Source organism: Perna viridis, chromosome 1, assembly GCF_037379345.1.
Source record: "Perna viridis isolate PV_CMFRI_1.1 ecotype Kerala chromosome 1, ASM3737934v1, whole genome shotgun sequence".
NCBI classification, from domain to species: domain Eukaryota; kingdom Metazoa; phylum Mollusca; class Bivalvia; order Mytilida; family Mytilidae; genus Perna; species Perna viridis.
Window position 1 is genome coordinate 49,303,103 of NC_142445.1, and position 17,769 is coordinate 49,320,871.

The following is a 17,769-nucleotide window of genomic DNA, read 5'->3' on the forward strand; positions in this document are numbered from 1 at the left end:
AATCAATATAACATCTAATCATCAATAATTAGCAAGGCATGGGATTTAGTCTTCACAAGGTTAAGGACATTTATGCAGCTGTTTCTGTACACCTGAAAGGCACTACCACACACAGTAATATTAGCTATGTATGCGTAGTAACAGACAATTCTGTTGCCTGTACCTGGTCAAAATAAGATGAATTCATTCAAGCTGTACCTGTCAACATTTGATTTTTGTTGCCACCTATCATCATGCAATCCTTGTCATATAAAAAGCATATATAATATGTAAAGCAACATGCTTGTGATGAAAAAAGTAAACATACAATATGCAAGGCTAGAAGAATCTATCAACAGTCAGACACCTTTACAGCTGGTGTGCTTTTGTATTGTTAATTATTGAGAACCGTTCCAAACTCATACCCATAGTCTTTACCTGGACAAGGGCAGATAAAATTGCTTACAGCATGTTTTAAGAGCCTCATCCCAGTTCCATCAATGACAGAATACAGGAATAAACAGCTGTGCAATGAGTGCATAATACAACAGAACCTATGATAGAAGGAAATGGAGTTTTTTTTTTAAACATTACAAATCATATGTTATGATGAAGTTTACCCTTACAATACAGGGATTTTTGTATCATACAAGACTTCTTAATAAATGAGATGGTTGAGTAGCAATACTGGAAATTTTGTTCTCAAGTTACAGTGTAACGTGAAAAAAACTGTACGTAAAGTATGAAAAAGTCCCATTACATAAAATCTAAAAACCTGATTTTCTCAAAAAAGTATACAGACAATTAGACTATCATAACAAACAATTTTGTACAGTTTAGAGTTAATTGAAGAAGTGGTTCTCAAGATATGGTGTAACATGTTAACATGGACCGACATTTGCGTAAATGACCCATCTTTTTTTAACTTCCTGAGTGCCTAGGCATTAGAAAAATTCATTTGACAAATATGCCACCAAACCCCTACTCATAGTGGTGTAGGTGCTGAATGTGAACCCCAAAGCCTAAAACACAGTAGTATAACATATCTGGCTGAAGCTTAATGCCAAATTTCAAATTATTCTGATGAACTGTCCCCAAATTTTAACTGATGGAAATTTAACAGCAAGATGTAAACAGCAATAAAACTTAAGTAGCACTCCAGCTAAGAATCATGCAGAATGTGATACATGGTTGGAAAGCTTAAATGTTTTTATTTTTGATATCTTGTTTAAAATGCTCTAGTAAACAGAAATTAACATTTGGTTTTTCATATAACCCGTGCTCAAAAGAGATAACAATTGTATAGAATGCACGGTAGAATTCAAAAGTAAGGAAGATAACTCTTTAAATGACACTCAAATACAAAAGAATCTACTGGATTTTCAATGTTGATTATCCCCTTAGAGCAGGCAGATTTGAATGAATAATTACACACTTCGTAATATAACCCACAAAACAACTTAATTACAAAAATAAAAATATGTAGTCTTTTTTGGGGTGTATCACATTTTTCAGATTTTGCATGATTCTTACAAAGACAGCTACTTAATGCCTCAAATTCATTAAGATAGAATGATCAAACCATTTTATACTGTAGTGTCACTAAACTGTGTGAAGCTTTCAAGAGATGTCATCAGAGTACTGTGAAGGTACTTTTATTCATAGGTACCAATTTTCATGGTTTAGGGAAAAAAAGTCAGTTCGTGGATTCTTGAATTTGTGGATTGAAGACTCTATCACACAGACAAATGGAAAATTTCCTCTTCGTTGGGTTTCAATTTTCATGGTTTACCAGACCCATGAAAACCACAAAAATTGGTACCCCACGAACAATAATACTTTCACAGTAACTTTTAGTTAAGGAAGTATTAGGAACCTTAGTTCAACAGCCGGTAGTAGAATGACCCATTTCCATACAAACTCTCATTTTCGGCTTGAAGCGATCCTGTGAATAACACAGGTAGTGATACAAGAACTCTTCAAAATAGATAAGTTTAAAAAAACCCTAAATGCAAAAATATCCTGATATAAACATAAAGAACATAAACTGAAATGGGAAACCATGAAAAAGAAAATGGAAGACAAGTACAATTCAGTTTAAAGTGGGTACTATGGCAAGCCAAAGTGGACAAAAATCAACATTTTGTAATATTAGAAAATGAATTTGTAATATTAAACAATCATTTTTTAATATTAGAAAATGCTCATTTTTGTCCACTTTGGCTTGCCATAGGATACTGTAATATAATGATACATTGATGAACTGTGGACAGGCACAGTATTACAATTAGCAATTCATAGTGTTCCCTACTACCACATCCCCAATAAAAATCAAGTTCAAAAACTCTTTCAAATACCATTTGACCATACCGTAATAATGAAGGCGAGTTTTTGAACTTTGACTGCATGTTACTCAACTCAGGTAGTTAAAGACTTAATATTAAATTAGTACATTAAAGGAGTTCCAAATATGGCCTGAACTGAACATTCAATCAAAATTACAAGTTCAAAGGCCACAACTCAGCTCAAGTTCATTCCACTAGAACAAAACAAACTAGATATAGGTATATTAGAGTTCTGGAAAAATGAAGGACAATCAACATGACAAAGGGTGAACAAACAGCAGACAGATCCTAAAAGATATCCCCCTTTGGCTTTGACAATGTCTGACTGACAGCCATTCTTAATACAAATGCAAGTTTTATTGCATGCTAAATTCAGCTCCCATTATGCATTGATGTGAAAAATATTGCTAAACTTCATTTATACATAGCAGGCAAAAGGTGATTTCCCACTTATATCAGTTATAAGTCAAAAATAATCATCAAGCTCTTCTCACATTATAAGGGTAAGACAGAAACATCAAGATATTGTAAATAAAAACATAATAGTTAACAAAAAAATCAGAGTAATATCATCTACCAATCAACCAATATTAGTGATTAAATTGACCTCCACATTAAAAATAAAATGTTTCACACAGTATTCAGTATGTTTGAAGTGAACAGTACAAATGACATTTCAGCACCTTACAATTTAGTAGAGGTATATTTAGCAATATGAGAAGTGTGATAGAAACCTTAAACAGTGTTAAAAACAACCAGTAACAAAACAATAATTAATTTCTCAACCTTGGTATGCATTTCCATACCCAGTATTAAAGATATTCGCTTGTCATATTCACACATTTCTGTCAGATTTTCAGACTCCTCTGGTTTTATCCACTTAATAGCATTAATACCTTTTGTCCATTGACCCCCACTTTTCTTTCCATAACTTCATTAGACACACCTTAAAATGTTATTTGGCAAGTTTTTATGAAATTCTTGTTATTTCTTCAGTATTTTTAATACATAAAATCTACTAAGACAAATCCTATGGAAAATCGAAAAAAAACCGTTTCACGCCAAAATTTTTCAAATGCTTATATCTAAAAAACCAGCACACTGACCAATCTATTTCTACTTCTAATATTGTACTAGCATGAAAGACCTTCACAACTATCTGAAATCCTCCTTATTTTCAAACAGAGCATCCAACATCCTTAAGATTTCTTCCTGGAGACATCTTAGTCCCCATCAATAATCATGACTAATTTTGAAATTGGTCAACTTATTAGAGAAATCCCTCACCACTTGCATCAAGATAATGCACGGAAATTGTTGGCTATCAAAAAGACCATGTCACTCTTTGACAAGCTGGCTCTGAGGTGATACTTAAATCATTAATTAAAATAATTAAAGAAAACAGTTTCCTTGATCCAATAGTTATACTGATGGTGTATTGCATTTTATTGATAAGAAATCCTCTATATTGATAGGCTGTGTTGACAGTGAAAAATGGACATGGATTTTCCACTGATCCCTGGGGATGTTGTCAGGAATAAACAATATAACATTCAACTCATTAAATCTCTTCTTATAACATGAAGTTATTGGGTCCCACTAGAGCATGCAATTTTTTCATTTCACATCTGTTCTTGGAATTAGATAACTCTGAGAAATAGAGGAAAGTGAAATTAATGACACATACAATTCAATAACTGAATCTGGCTAAAAAAAGTTAGAATTAACTTGATAAATTTGAAGAGTGAAGTGAACTATCACTTGACCAAGGTCTTCAATATCTAAGGCATTACATCAGAAACAAGATGCACATATATATTTTGTAAGAAATTTTCAAAAAGCAAAAATGGTGAATTATAGCAATTTTAGACATCAAACATAATTTATGAAATTCAACATTTTTTAAGTTATAACCTAAGCTGAATCTCCAGCGGTCTTTAACCTTTATCTTGACCTAAGTTAAAGGTTGACCTTGATTTTGGAACTTTCATTATCTTCCTTTTACCCTCACTATACATTTAAAACAGAAACTGCTTTGCTTATGAACAATTCTATAAACATGATATAAACTCATGTACTATAAATCATAATTTCAAAGATTTAGCCTATGGTTTTATATTAATTTTAAAGGCCATCAATATAGAAAAAAAAACTGGAGGTCTGATCGTGTTTAGAACCAGGGCCCATTAATGTACATGTCAGGTCTAATTAGTGCACAGCTGTGGAAACTGAAGGAAGCCTTGGGCAGATTACTGCTGAAATTCTAGAAGATGCCTATAATTGCAGACATTATTCTTCTGATTATGTTGTCACCATGGTAACTATTGTTCATGTCACAAGCCAATTTCCTCCCCTTTCCATTTGGTCTGATTGTGTTACACTCGTCTTATAAAAAAGGATTATTATTAACTTTCAAATTAAAAAAAAATATCCTCGTTTTTCTGATAAAAGTGACTCATCTTGTTAAGCCATCGTTGAAGAGCGGGATACACAGTTTTAAGGATGACAAATGTTAATATTATGGAAATTACTAATTATCTTGACATTTTCAATATCAGTTTACGGAATGAAAAATAAACGATTGATTTTTTTATGTGAAATAGAAGATACTTTTAGCTAGATAGTCAGGGTTTACGAGCTTCCATTGTAGAGGAAGCTGACATAACGGGTAATCATCCAGTGTGAAAATCCTCATTTGGCTAAAATAAGTACCGAAATATCATCCTATATGATCAAAGTAATATTGATCAATGGGTAAATTAATGGCACGCGATGAGATGCAATAGTTCATACAATCATTTAAAACCTTTTTTGGTGTCACCTCACTTGAGATCAACATAAGATAACGGACATCTGTCTATATATTAAAATAATACTCTGATCTATAGAATGAGGAATTTACTATCAGAGTCACATCTGCTTCAGTCCCTTCTGTAAACATATGAAATAAGAATACTATCACAGCAGGTTTTACCTTCTGTTGCCATAAAAAAGCAATTTATCTACTGCTCAAATGCACAAATAATAACCTATCTAAATCTATATGTGTAACACTTGACAAAATTAATAATAATAAAAATGTAAAAACTTGAAAACTTAAATTACAAACTTTTCTATGAAATCCATGTCACATGCTGAACAGACTGTTTCAGTTTGATACATGTAACATGCTTAAGATTGTATTATGATTATCAACAAAAGTCTTGGGTGTTCATGACAAGTATAACATGTATTCTTAGAGTGTTGGCCTAAGTTTCCTTCAACATATTTTCCCCACTCATTGCCCTGATTTTGCTACAAAAGCTAGAAATACATTAATAAAAATAAAAATAAATAAAACACCAATGATTTCTTAAGAAGTTAAGGCTTTTCTCTGAATCAGAATGAAATCAGTCCAAGTCACTTTGATGCTTACACGAGATTGATGTAAAATAATGAATACAAACGTTTCAATGATTTCTAAGAGTTGTGTACCTTACCCTAGGTCTACCTCCTTAAATAAATATTTTCCGAATGGAAAATGACAAGCAACAGAATCAAGTCTTAATGTGGAATAAATGTATTTTTCTATATACCACATATATATACATGAAGTGTTAATTTATACATTCATTACTATATAGAAGTACATACATGAAGTTTGTATTCATAGGCATTATTAGCTCATATTATGTTCAATATTTTAATAAATTGCTCTTTTCATTAAGAATGGCAAATAACAAGAAAAGTTATTAAGTACCATCCATGTGAAAGAGTAATCAAGGGAACCAAAGTTCTAGCAGTGATCAAAAGAATGTAATCCAGGGATAAAGACCAGACATGGAAAACAGACATACACAAGAAAGAATATAAAGTAACTAAAATCATACATACAAAGTAACAAAGCAAAAGAGCAACTCGAACTCCACTAAAAACTGGGAGCATGAACCAGGTGCACCGGTAGGGTAAGCGTCTTCTGCTTTTCTTGAAACACCTGCCGAGTTGCTCATAAAAAGTCAAGTCTGGGGTAGACGAAAGAGGAAAGGAAAACTATGACAAGTTGAACAAATCAGTTTTTAATGGCGCAGATGGATATACTGTAATGATCCACGAGTTTCATGATGACGACCTTAAAACTTCTGTAGTGATGACTTCAATCTTGTAGCAACATAACCCTGTTCCAGAAGCCTATTTGTTAGAATTCTAGCATGTAGATTCAGCAAGCTCTGGCATGACATGAGTTGTGATATGAATACTCCATACGCAGGTGCTGAAGGGATGTTGCCACAGATGATAGTAAAGTTTGTGAAGCCCTTTGTAGAAAACATTTGTTAAAAACCAAGCAGGACATACAAAAACTTAACAATGAAATACATACAGATCACAAACACAGCAGCATTACTGTTTTTGCTAAAATTGGGTGTAAAACTAATTTTGTAAGAAAAAATAACTAAAATAGGCTCAAGGTTCATAGGTTTATCAATATTGTAATTTTTGTATTAAGTCTGTGAAACAGGGAAAATTTAGAGACAAATTTAAAATGTTCAGTGGGACGGCCATATACATAACTTTTAAGTCTCTACTCTGATCTTTGCACAGCCACTTCTTGCATTTTTTTGCTGATGTCATTCTGATGTCATATACACTCAGAAATAGAACATTCAATATCTAACTGCAACATACCAGTACAACATAATACATATGTATCTGCCTTTGATCTCAAAGATAAAAACAAATCAATATGTATCAATCATTCTAATGAAGTTTTATATTTGAATCAATCTTCCCTTGTATCAGAATGATTGTCAGTATGTATGACTTGACACAGTACCAATGAACTTTCTTTTAGGTCATGTTAACATGACATGTTTTTTTACAACAACTCTTATACAACCAATTCATTTTTACAAGATTTTTGACCTATATTTATATCAAGTACAACTTGAAAGTAATCTTAAGACATCCTGAATTGAAATAGGACTGCTGCACAGAATATTTTATGAGAAGCATCAGTTTAATAGAGGTCTGATAATAAAACCTCAGACCCACCATGGCAGAACCATGAAGTTATTTTTTTCTTCCTAGAAAATTGTAAAAAAATGAGGTTAATATTCACATGTGTTATAATGTACACAATAATGAATTATGCAAGATTATTTATTGAACTCTATTCCTTTCAAAATATTTTCATGTTACAACATTAAAAAATTGAAACACCAAAATGAGACCATAAAGTACATGTAACTGATAAGCAACTGAGTCAGTTCTTGCTCAGAATTTGTAGCTGACAGCTCCTGCTGATTGGGCCTCCTTTTCTCTCTTGGCCATCTCTCTATTAAAGTTGATATGGTCTTTCTTTTTGTTTTCTATTTATGAATGTTGTATCTTCAATTACCTTTCTATAAGTTAAGTAACGACGTCAGTAAATATAATTAATATATATATATATTAACAAGATTTTGCCTATGAAATTTCAAAAGACATTCCAAATGCTTGTTTTCATACTGCAAGCTTGTCATATCATTGTAACAAAATAAAATGTCGGATCAGGACATTGCTTGTCTTATGAGCAGAGCATAATTTATCGAACCTCTAGAAAAGAACAAACCAAAGTCAATTCAATAGCTGACAGAAGCTATGTAAAGGTTTTACAGACCAGCAGAAATAGTAAACAACCATAAACTGTACAAAGAGACACTATAAACATGGTGTACAAGTGGCTTGTATCAAACTTTGTTGAACTTGAAATGACTAATTCAAGCAAGGATCCATATTGAATATCTGTATGTTTAACATAAGATTCAATGTTCCATCCATGTCCCAGTTGTGTAGTGATTGTAATAGACCAACGAAGTACAAAAACATCGAAAAGTATTTATGTTTCAATTAAAAGTTTAACAAATTTATACATATTTATTGAATATAAACACAGTCAAAAGAAAACAACAGTCATACTGCATTAATGCTTATATCGGACCTAGTGCAATATCAGAATAATGTGTAAAAATTGGTTATTACACAGTATCATATTGCATTTGCATGCTCATACAATATTACAAATATTTACCAATAGTCATGCAATAACCCTATGATATTGTTGGATGACATTAAGTTTCTACCCTATTGTTAGTTCTAAAGTTATATATTTTATACTTTTTTAAGTTATAATTTGATATTATATGGGACTGTATACAGTGCACATGCAATTACAGGTTAGGAGCACTAAGGGATAACAAAAATATCTAGGATCCAAACACATATATTTTTATTGCCTAAACCTATACTATGACAGAGACAATTTTAGCCAAAAAGTAACCTGCACCAACATTGATTAAGCTCAATTATCAGTTATCTCTCTCAGTTAACTGGATAAGAATATAACTGAAGTTCAGGCCTATTATCTCATAGGAGAAAAACACATGTTGGGATTGAGTTTTTGAAATAGGAACTCTGGGAGGTACTACAATCAGAACTGTTTCAAAGGCTATCAGGTTTCTTATTTCAAAACGTTATTTTACACATTTACAGATGGGTGGCTTAAACAAGGAAGCAGATGCACACGACCTTCAAAGAAATTAGTTATCACATTTAGATCAGTTGACACAACCTGATACTAAGGACTAGTGATATTTATTTCCTGTTTTTGGTGGCAAACACTCATAAACAAGTGACATGTGTCTAAATTAATTTTAAGCTCATGCACAAAACTTTGAGGTAAAACTATTGCCTTATGATAACAAGCATGAAGAGGTGGTGACTAATGGAGGTCAAATTTAAGGTGTCAGGAATAAAAACCAAATCTAATGATGAATGGACCATGAAAATAACTGTTATTCATATATATTCAGTGTTTAGGTTCACTTATAGTGTAGACTTCATGAATCATCTTGGAACTCATTTAATACCTTAATAAAATGCCTTGCATGTCATGGCTTAATACATCCACATAGATCTGAAAGTATGGACAACACAGTTCATGCTAGATACAGCTTTGAAGTTTGATTGAGGTTGGATATTGACACAGGATGAGTTTGACTATTCCCGTTTAATCAGATAAACATATATGCAGATAAAAAATGCTTGTTTCAGACCCTGTGTTGCGAATAAACGATCACCACGTTACCAAATGCTAATAAACTGTTTGTGTGGCAAATTCATTTTATTAATAAGAAGCCACTTTGTAAAATGATCTTTTGCAGTCGGACTCAGTCTACTTTTATAAAAAAAAAAAAAAAAAAAAACATTAAATCACTATCAAACAGAAGTCAGACTCAGTCCCCTGTAAGTAGTAACGCAGAAACTGTGTTTAATATTGGAACAAATCATACATGAAGAAATTCTGGATTGTTGCTCAAAAATTTGTTCAAAACTGGAAATGTGATACCACAACTGACTTAGTTTTGAATTCATTCCTTCCATTTAAAAAAAAGCATGGTGAATCTGCAAGCTTCCATTGCACCATACCAAAAGTCACCCATCAATCTCCAATAACTACTCAGAAAACCAACACACCAAAGGGCAGAATGCAAATGCCATGAAATATATATTTACAATGGTTGTATCAAAAAAAGCAGGATGATTCAATGTGGCTAATGAAAGGTTGTTATGGCTAAAGAAAATATGTAGCTATTAGCAAAAATGGCTAACAGATTTTTTTAATTTACTGCTAACACTGAGACCCCTTTTTTGGCCTTTAATTCCTAAAAGGGGTCATGCCACAACCCAAAAATTAATCCCAGCCTTCCTTTGGAGGTATGAATTTCAAAGAGATCCATTTACTTTTAGTCAACTTATTGTCCAGATTTCAGCCGAGATGATTTCACGAGGTCAACAAACAAAGCAGAAATTGGCAATATCGGAAGTAAATAGACAGCAAAAAAAGAATCGTAACAGTAAATCCAGATTTGAAAGAGGAAATTGGCTAAAAATAGAAAGAAAATCACGTCTACTTTAGGAAAAAATTCTTTTTTTCTAGGCCCATTTTGGTCCACTAATCATCAATGGTTTAAGTCTGAACACCCAAAATCAATTCCAGCCTGACCGAAGTGGTAAAGAATATTGTGGAACAATATCATTCATATCCGAATGCTTTTTTTGAGTTCTTTAGTTAAATCCTGAAATGTCTGTTCTAACCCCATTTTGAGTCTGAACTCCAAAACAGTTAGTACTATAACCCAAAAAATCCATATCAACCTTCCTTTGTGGTTTATAACTTTATAGTAAAAATTTACAAAAATCAACTAATATTTAGTACATGAAAACTCAGTAACTATGGACGACAGCACCATACCATTATACAACTGCAAAATATTTTACTCTTATAGAAAAACAATATAAAGTAATGCTGAAATCAGTAAAAACATAGTCTATTTATGACTTTCAGCCAATATACAATGTGAGTTTTATTCCACATTTCTTCATATATTTAAGGAGTTTTTTGGAAAGGAATAAGTGCAACCTATGAAGCCATAACTGTACTGACCTTATTCAATTCTTTACAGGTTGCTGCATATGCAATGCTTGATCAACAATTTAACTGCAAAAGTCAAATGAAAGTATTTTGAAGAATGATTATTTGAAAATAATTTTACTTCTTAAAAAAGATATTTCATGCATATCAGAATGAAAAAATTTAAACAATCAAACAGACCCTGATACGTACTAGTCCAATACCCAGACAATCAAACAGACCCTGATATGTACTAGTCCAATACCCAGACAATCAAACAGACCCTGATATGTACTAGTCCAATACCCAGACAATCAAACAGACCCTGATACGTACTAGTCCAATACCCAGACAATCAAACAGACCCTGATATGTACTAGTCCAATACCCTGACAATCAAACAGACCCTGATATGTACTAGTCCAATACCCAGACAATCAAACAGACCCTGATATGTACTAGTCCAATACCCTGAGCCATATTTTCATTGTGCTGACTTAAAGCAAAAACAGCCTACAGATAGGCAAGTCACCGGACATAAACAACAACAAGACAGAATAAATATAAAAAATGTTTGGTTTAGGGCAACCATAGTTTTCAAAGTTTTGATGATACACTGCATTTAAAAGCACATGACATTCATGTCCTATTTTTCAGAGCTGAAGTCCAATAACTCCTATAATTAAAAAAGAGCTGGGAAAAAATTAATAAATTCCTCATAATATTTTTGATTCATCATATTATACTTGGACAGATGGAAGAAAGGAGCATGGTTACCATAAAATTGGCATCAAGAATCTAAACAAACCATTACAAATTTAACTAGAAAACAGTAGGCAATGCTCAAGAAAACCCCCACTACCCATGAAATTGTATGGTCAAAGCTCAAGATACCACCCACTACCCATGAAATTGTATGGTCAAAATACAAAAATAAAGGAAGTGAAACAAAAAGAAATCACACCATACCTATATAAAGCATGCATTAAAATATCAAGTAACTGTGATAATTAGCTGCAAAAAACTGATATGAAAATTTTTATTAAACTGATATGGGCAAAATAAAAACAAGGACTATTATACAGGAAGATATGGATACAACATATTAAGGGCAAGTTCGTGATAAACTATGCTTAGAGTACTAGTACAGAGAAATGTCAGTTTGTATAATTCTGGAAAGCTCTTGCATAAGAAGTTACCAATAACATTCCGCAGATGAATATTGAAAGGGAATGGCTAAAAAAATTCATCAAAATGCTCCACTTTTAAAATGTTAAAACCTAATCTTAAATAAAAGTGACATTTCCTTTGGTTTATCACCTATCTATCTTGACCAGCATGTGTTATAATAACATACATTCGATATTCATATATAATAATATAAAAAGGTGTCTAATGTCTAATTTTAATAAATGTTGAACAATGGCAAGGAAGAGTAGGCATAGATGACAAAAGGATTAACAAAACTAGATTCTACTTTATCCATAATTTGATTATCAAACATAAAACAACATGCGTACATAACATTTGCTCAACTCAAATGTGCAATATGAAAGCAATAATTTTTGCAAACCAATTTTGTCTCCCACATTCTGTATAGTATATGGTACATTTACATTCCACAATTTAAAAAAAACCACTTTCTATGATTTAAAACCAGCATACACCATACTGAGGTAAACCAATGGGGTTTAAAGTTACTATCAAACAAAACCAAAAATTCTGAGCTGGAAAGTCTCATGGAATTCATGTGGGACTTGTGCATTTTGAAGCTGAACTGGTGGCTCTATCATATTTTGCCAAATCTCTTACATTTGCTTCTTGAAAGCATGACAGCCCAAAAATAGACCTGTAACATCACAATAGCAGCATTGGTTAGAATAAAAATTAGCATCTCCCTAAAAGGTCCTTTAAAGCAAAACCATCATACCCAAATTAACCATTGTAAACTTACCTTTATTTAAGCCTTCAGCTAGACTAGCATCCTGCAAAAATTTAAAATTCATCAAAAACTGGCACCACAAAGCAGCAGATTTCATTAAAGAAGACAAAAGAAATTAACAATTGATTTTTTCTGGATTATGTGGTTAATTCAATGCATTCAACAATTGGTAAATCAACATTCTTCGACATAACGGATATTAAGGCACTGAATACAGCAAATTATATTAAAGTACATACTACCTCATTATCAGAAAATGACTTTCCTTTATTTCCATGATTAAGGCAGGCAGTGGACAATGGTCGATGTACAACAATGAAATTCCAACACACTAAATATGCACACAAAACACACATGATATGCACATGTCATTAATGCATAACTCCTGTGTGAACAGAGTATTTTCATATTGATTATATTTTTAGCTCTCATAAGTTTTTTTTCATGAGTTATATAAGAGGTGTAGGCGTATCAGAGACAACAAAACTTAAATTAAAGAAAGATTTTTAAAATTTGAATTTAAAGCTTAGTACTGTAAAACTAAATCATGATGTATTACACTCCATCTTAATTTGTCAGAATACCTCTAATTTTATGTAGTTCAATCGCCAGTAAAAAATCAAGTTCAATTCATTGTTGAATAAAGCATGAAATAGAACATTCTCAAGTTTTTTTAATGTATATGGTATACATGTACTATGAAACCAAGGACACTTGACCTCAGAATATCAGCAGCCATTTGAAATTGCATAAAAGGGATGATGTACTAAAACATAACACTATTGACCCCAGGTCTTAGAGGCTATAAAGATATGTGCATAAAGGCAAGTTTGAATGCAACTACAACTAGAATAAGACATCACAAAAAACAAAACAAATTAGATACTATGAGATATTGACCCCAGGTCTTAGAGGCTATAAAGATATGTGCATAAAGGCAAGTTTGAATGCAACTACAACTAGAATAAGACATCACAAAAAACAAAACAAATTAGATACTATGAGATAGAATCATTCCCTGGGAATCTAGCTATCATTTAATTCTTGTGAAAAATTTGTAAAAACAGACTAATGGCAAAAGCCTAGAATCAAAGAATTGATAGATTATGGTTAATTGGCGTATAGCAGATCAGGACAAGATAGACTGACCAATAGAATAGACCCTGCATTGTACTAGTTCGACACAGTGGGCCAGACCTTCAATGGGCTAGCTCACAGTAGCAATAGCCCCCAGGTAAGCATGTAACCTCAATTGGACACATTATTCTGACTCTGAGCTGACCAGTCTTCACTCTACCTCCTTAAATACTGTATGTTTGGTGGAAGTTCAGTCTTTTGTGTGAGTCTGTCATGGATTGAACCAACAACCTCCTGCACTCAAGGAAAGCATGCTACCCAGAGACCAACGAGGCAATTCTTAGAATAGAAAAATTGTTGGCTAAACTTACTTGGTGATTCCTATCTCATCCCACCCCAAAAACCATAAAGGAAATCCTGAAAATCATTCAGAAAAAAAAAAAATGAATGGGAGGTGAAAAATTGGCAAAAGTTTTTTGATTCAGTCTAAAAACAGGAAATCATCCAATTTTTGTACAAATAAAGTCCCATAACTTGTAAATACAGTCAAAAAATGGGAAAATTAATAACCTCCCAAGCAAACTGATAAAAGTAATCCCATCCAGAAAGAGGGGCATATTTATTCTGTCACAATCTTACCTGTGAAGATAAACGTGGAACCCTCTGAGGGTCAAGAATTACATTAAACACAGCACTAAGAAAAGTTTTTCACTGGGATAATCAACGTTTTTGCAATAAAATTCACCACAACCCTGTAGTATATGACAAACTGTCTTGAGGTTATATTATACAAGTTCAATCTTTAAACAAACTGTATTACCAGCTAAATCAATGAATTTTCAAACAACCCTTTTTTAACCACATTAAGAAGTAGTTAAGAACTCATCTGTCTAAGAATCAGATAAATTGTGTGTAAGGTGTGGCACATGGAGAAAAAATACACAGATATTTGATTGCATTATCCTGTATTTATACCTCATAACCTCAAGAAACTACTGTCAGTGTTTGTAAAGTTTGCATTTTTTAGATATAGATAGATCAAATTTAGTTGAAATTCACTATGAAAAACTGGCGGGAAAATTGTCCAGAAGATTTTCCTTATATAAGCAGTCAAAAAATATCTATGTCACCAGTGCTTCAGGAGAAATTTAAATAGAATAATAGTTGTTTTCTTGATGTATTTGAATGTTTGAGGCAAAAAAGACCAAATTGAGAAAAATGATGTGCCACACCTTGCCTGATTCTTAAACAGATTGATTCAGAATTCAAGTATTTCCACCATTATCAGATCTACATTTTTTATTCATTCTGTTCTATAGCAACCTATGTTCAAGTGAAAAGTGTTAAAATTTACTTCCTGTATTGGAAGGTCTTGGTCTTTTTCATGTTTGAAATCAATAGTCCACTTGAGAAAAAGCAGAAGTCCTCAACAAAGTGTCAAAGAAAAGGGTTGAAGGTCCAAGACCTAGATAAATGAAATTATGAAGGTCTCAGATCAGAAACTGAGGGTTCTAGACCTCGGACCAACCTAAATTAACACTAATTCAAACCCCTGTTAAGTCTGACAAACAGACAGATGAATGCATAAGCAATCAGCTAGATGACAGAAGAATAAGAATACTGATGTTTTACATCTACTCTTAATGCAATAAAAACATAAAATTGTACATGGTGACTACCGAGTACAGATTTCTAAATGAAGTCCTCAGAAATGCTATTAAACACAATCACTCTGAAGGACATTTTATGGCTTAAGAAATAGCTGATTATTTTTAGTTGTAAGTATGGGACAAATATATTATTTTGCTGGTTCAACGATAATTGTTTCCCTACTTTATGACTGATATCAGTTCCTGCAGACATGTCCATTTTTAAACTTCAAAGACAATCATGTGACAACAGTGTAAAAAGTGGAGACAACTCCTGTTTAAATTGCTCAGTCATGCAAATGTTTTTTTCAAATACTAATGTAGCTTGTCAGACAAAGAATGTACAGAGCCTTTGAACCATCAGGAAAGAGTTTGTTATCACCTTGTTTTTACCCCTAGGAGTATCATATATAACAATTACATTATTACTTATGATTTGCTTGATGAAAATGTGACAAAATCTTTTTTTTCCACCTGCGCTTCATGTACTTTAGAAAGTTTTTTGCCTAGACTTGTTCGTGTCTTATGTACATGTCTGGATTAGAGCCGACAGACTGTCACGTTTAACTCCTGTGAATCTGCTACTGTCTATCTTTGTCTGAAACAGTACTAAACTTGTTCTATTAAAAGAGTACTGATATCAATGGAGTGCTGGAAATGCTTTTTCTGGTATCTGTTCCAAAGCAGCATCCTTTAATTATTAATAGTGACACTATCCTGGTTCATTCTTTTATAAGAAGTAAAGCTGACTGTTTAAGGGGAAGAATATCAACTTTAAATTTCTCTTTTCATCTGTTGGTTAAAGTATGCAATAAAGATATTTTGTATTAAAATAAGGTCTACAGGTTTAGAAACTAGAGCATCATAACACAAAGTTCAGGCCAAATATTGCTAATCAGGATATTTTTTGAACTGATTATTTTGGGGATGGAGTAGGGGTTGAAATGGTAAAAAGCCATCAAGTTAGACATGAAAAAACATTACAGTCATGATAGAACTGGAAATAACTGGAGAGGGCCCGACTTTTAGGAATTTCTAGGTTTAACACTGGAATATTTTGTGGATACAGCAATGTAACAAACCAAAAACAGTAAGGCCAAAAAAGCTAAATACAGAACTTCAGAAAATTGGCATGACCTGAAGTAAGGTAGAAATAGTGATAAAAGAAAAAACAGGTTGTCTATATAGACAAAGGGATTACAAAATAATAGCTTACATGTAATGAAAGGCCTTCACCCTGTAAAATTTCAATCATGGTTTTAATATGACATAATTCAAAGCACATCATTATGAAATAGGTCATAAAACTGAATACAATCTTGATGGTAATTTTATAAGCATTTATGACTATCATTAATTTGACAATGTTAATCTTTATTCTCCCACTAAAGGTGGGACAGAAACATTAGACTTGATCAGTCTAAACTGTGCATGTCTCACTACATGTATGAAAGATCCCATTCATTAACACGAACCAAATCGTATTTCACCTGTAGTTAAATATGCACCTAAAGTCTCATTTATGGTTTCAACTTTCTCATCATCAAACTAAATGAACCTATTAAGTAAGGGTGGAACAATACTCAGTAAATGTACACTTGTCAAATGACCGTGACATTCTAAATCCTATTTTATACAAGACATTCATTATTAAAGGAGATATTTTATACTGTCTACATTCATTGCTCCAATAAAACTGTCTGACATGGAAATTTAAGCAGCAGGGGTTTTCAGTACTTAACACTCTTAAATGCTAAAAGTGAAAACCTGAATGATCCACCTTGTTCTAAAAAGATTTCCTCTAACCCTCTGACATTATAGCCTAATCTCCTAAAATGAGAAGTCAGCAAATTGCGTCAAAGGCATCAGTATAAAAGCTCCGACATTCTTTCTTCCACCCCTGGTGACTAACTTACTGGTAAGCTATAATTATAAGTACTCCAATTGCTTTTTAAATGCTTGATATCACATTGAGATGACAATTCATTTGTACCCAATATAATAAAGTCCCCAATACACATAACTGATAATCTAATGACTAAACAGGTCTGAGGCAGGTTCTTCATGCCACAAATTCTTCTGACTTGGCCTATCCCCTGTAGATCATCCATTTACAAAAGGACTGACCTCTTTAATATTTCATCTTTAAAGAGTCTTATTGTGAGAAAAGATCAACTTTTTAATCTTTTTTGGTTTACAGGAAAACTGACCTCGTATAATTTTTAGCAATATCACGACTAACGCAAGAATCAACCTGAATATACCACACATTAACGGCAAATATGCTAATCTCCATCTAAACTTGAGAAGGATCATTACATTTTTTTCACAATTATCTGTCCTTAAGGT

General features: G+C 32.6%; 1 long non-coding RNA gene across 40 annotated transcripts in view; it reads right to left on the bottom strand.

Moving 5' to 3' along the window:
• LOC148629152 (uncharacterized) overlaps positions 1-17,769 on the bottom strand; it is a 129,893-nt gene that overhangs the window by 53,074 nt on the left and 59,050 nt on the right. For 6 of the 40 annotated variants that reach the window (XR_015915166.1, XR_015915167.1, XR_015915176.1 and 3 more), the window contains 2 exons: positions 12,707-12,737; positions 10,786-10,839 (listed from right to left, as the gene is read on the bottom strand). The exons of 7 other annotated variants lie outside the window; for them this stretch is intronic. This is a non-coding gene — a long non-coding RNA (uncharacterized LOC148629152). Of the gene's footprint in view, positions 1-5,257; positions 7,703-10,785; positions 10,840-12,706; positions 12,738-12,933; positions 13,165-15,604; positions 15,623-17,769 lie in introns of those variants that run through there. 27 more of the 40 variants (XR_015915170.1, XR_015915180.1, XR_015915181.1 and 24 more) reach the window with 13 other exon arrangements.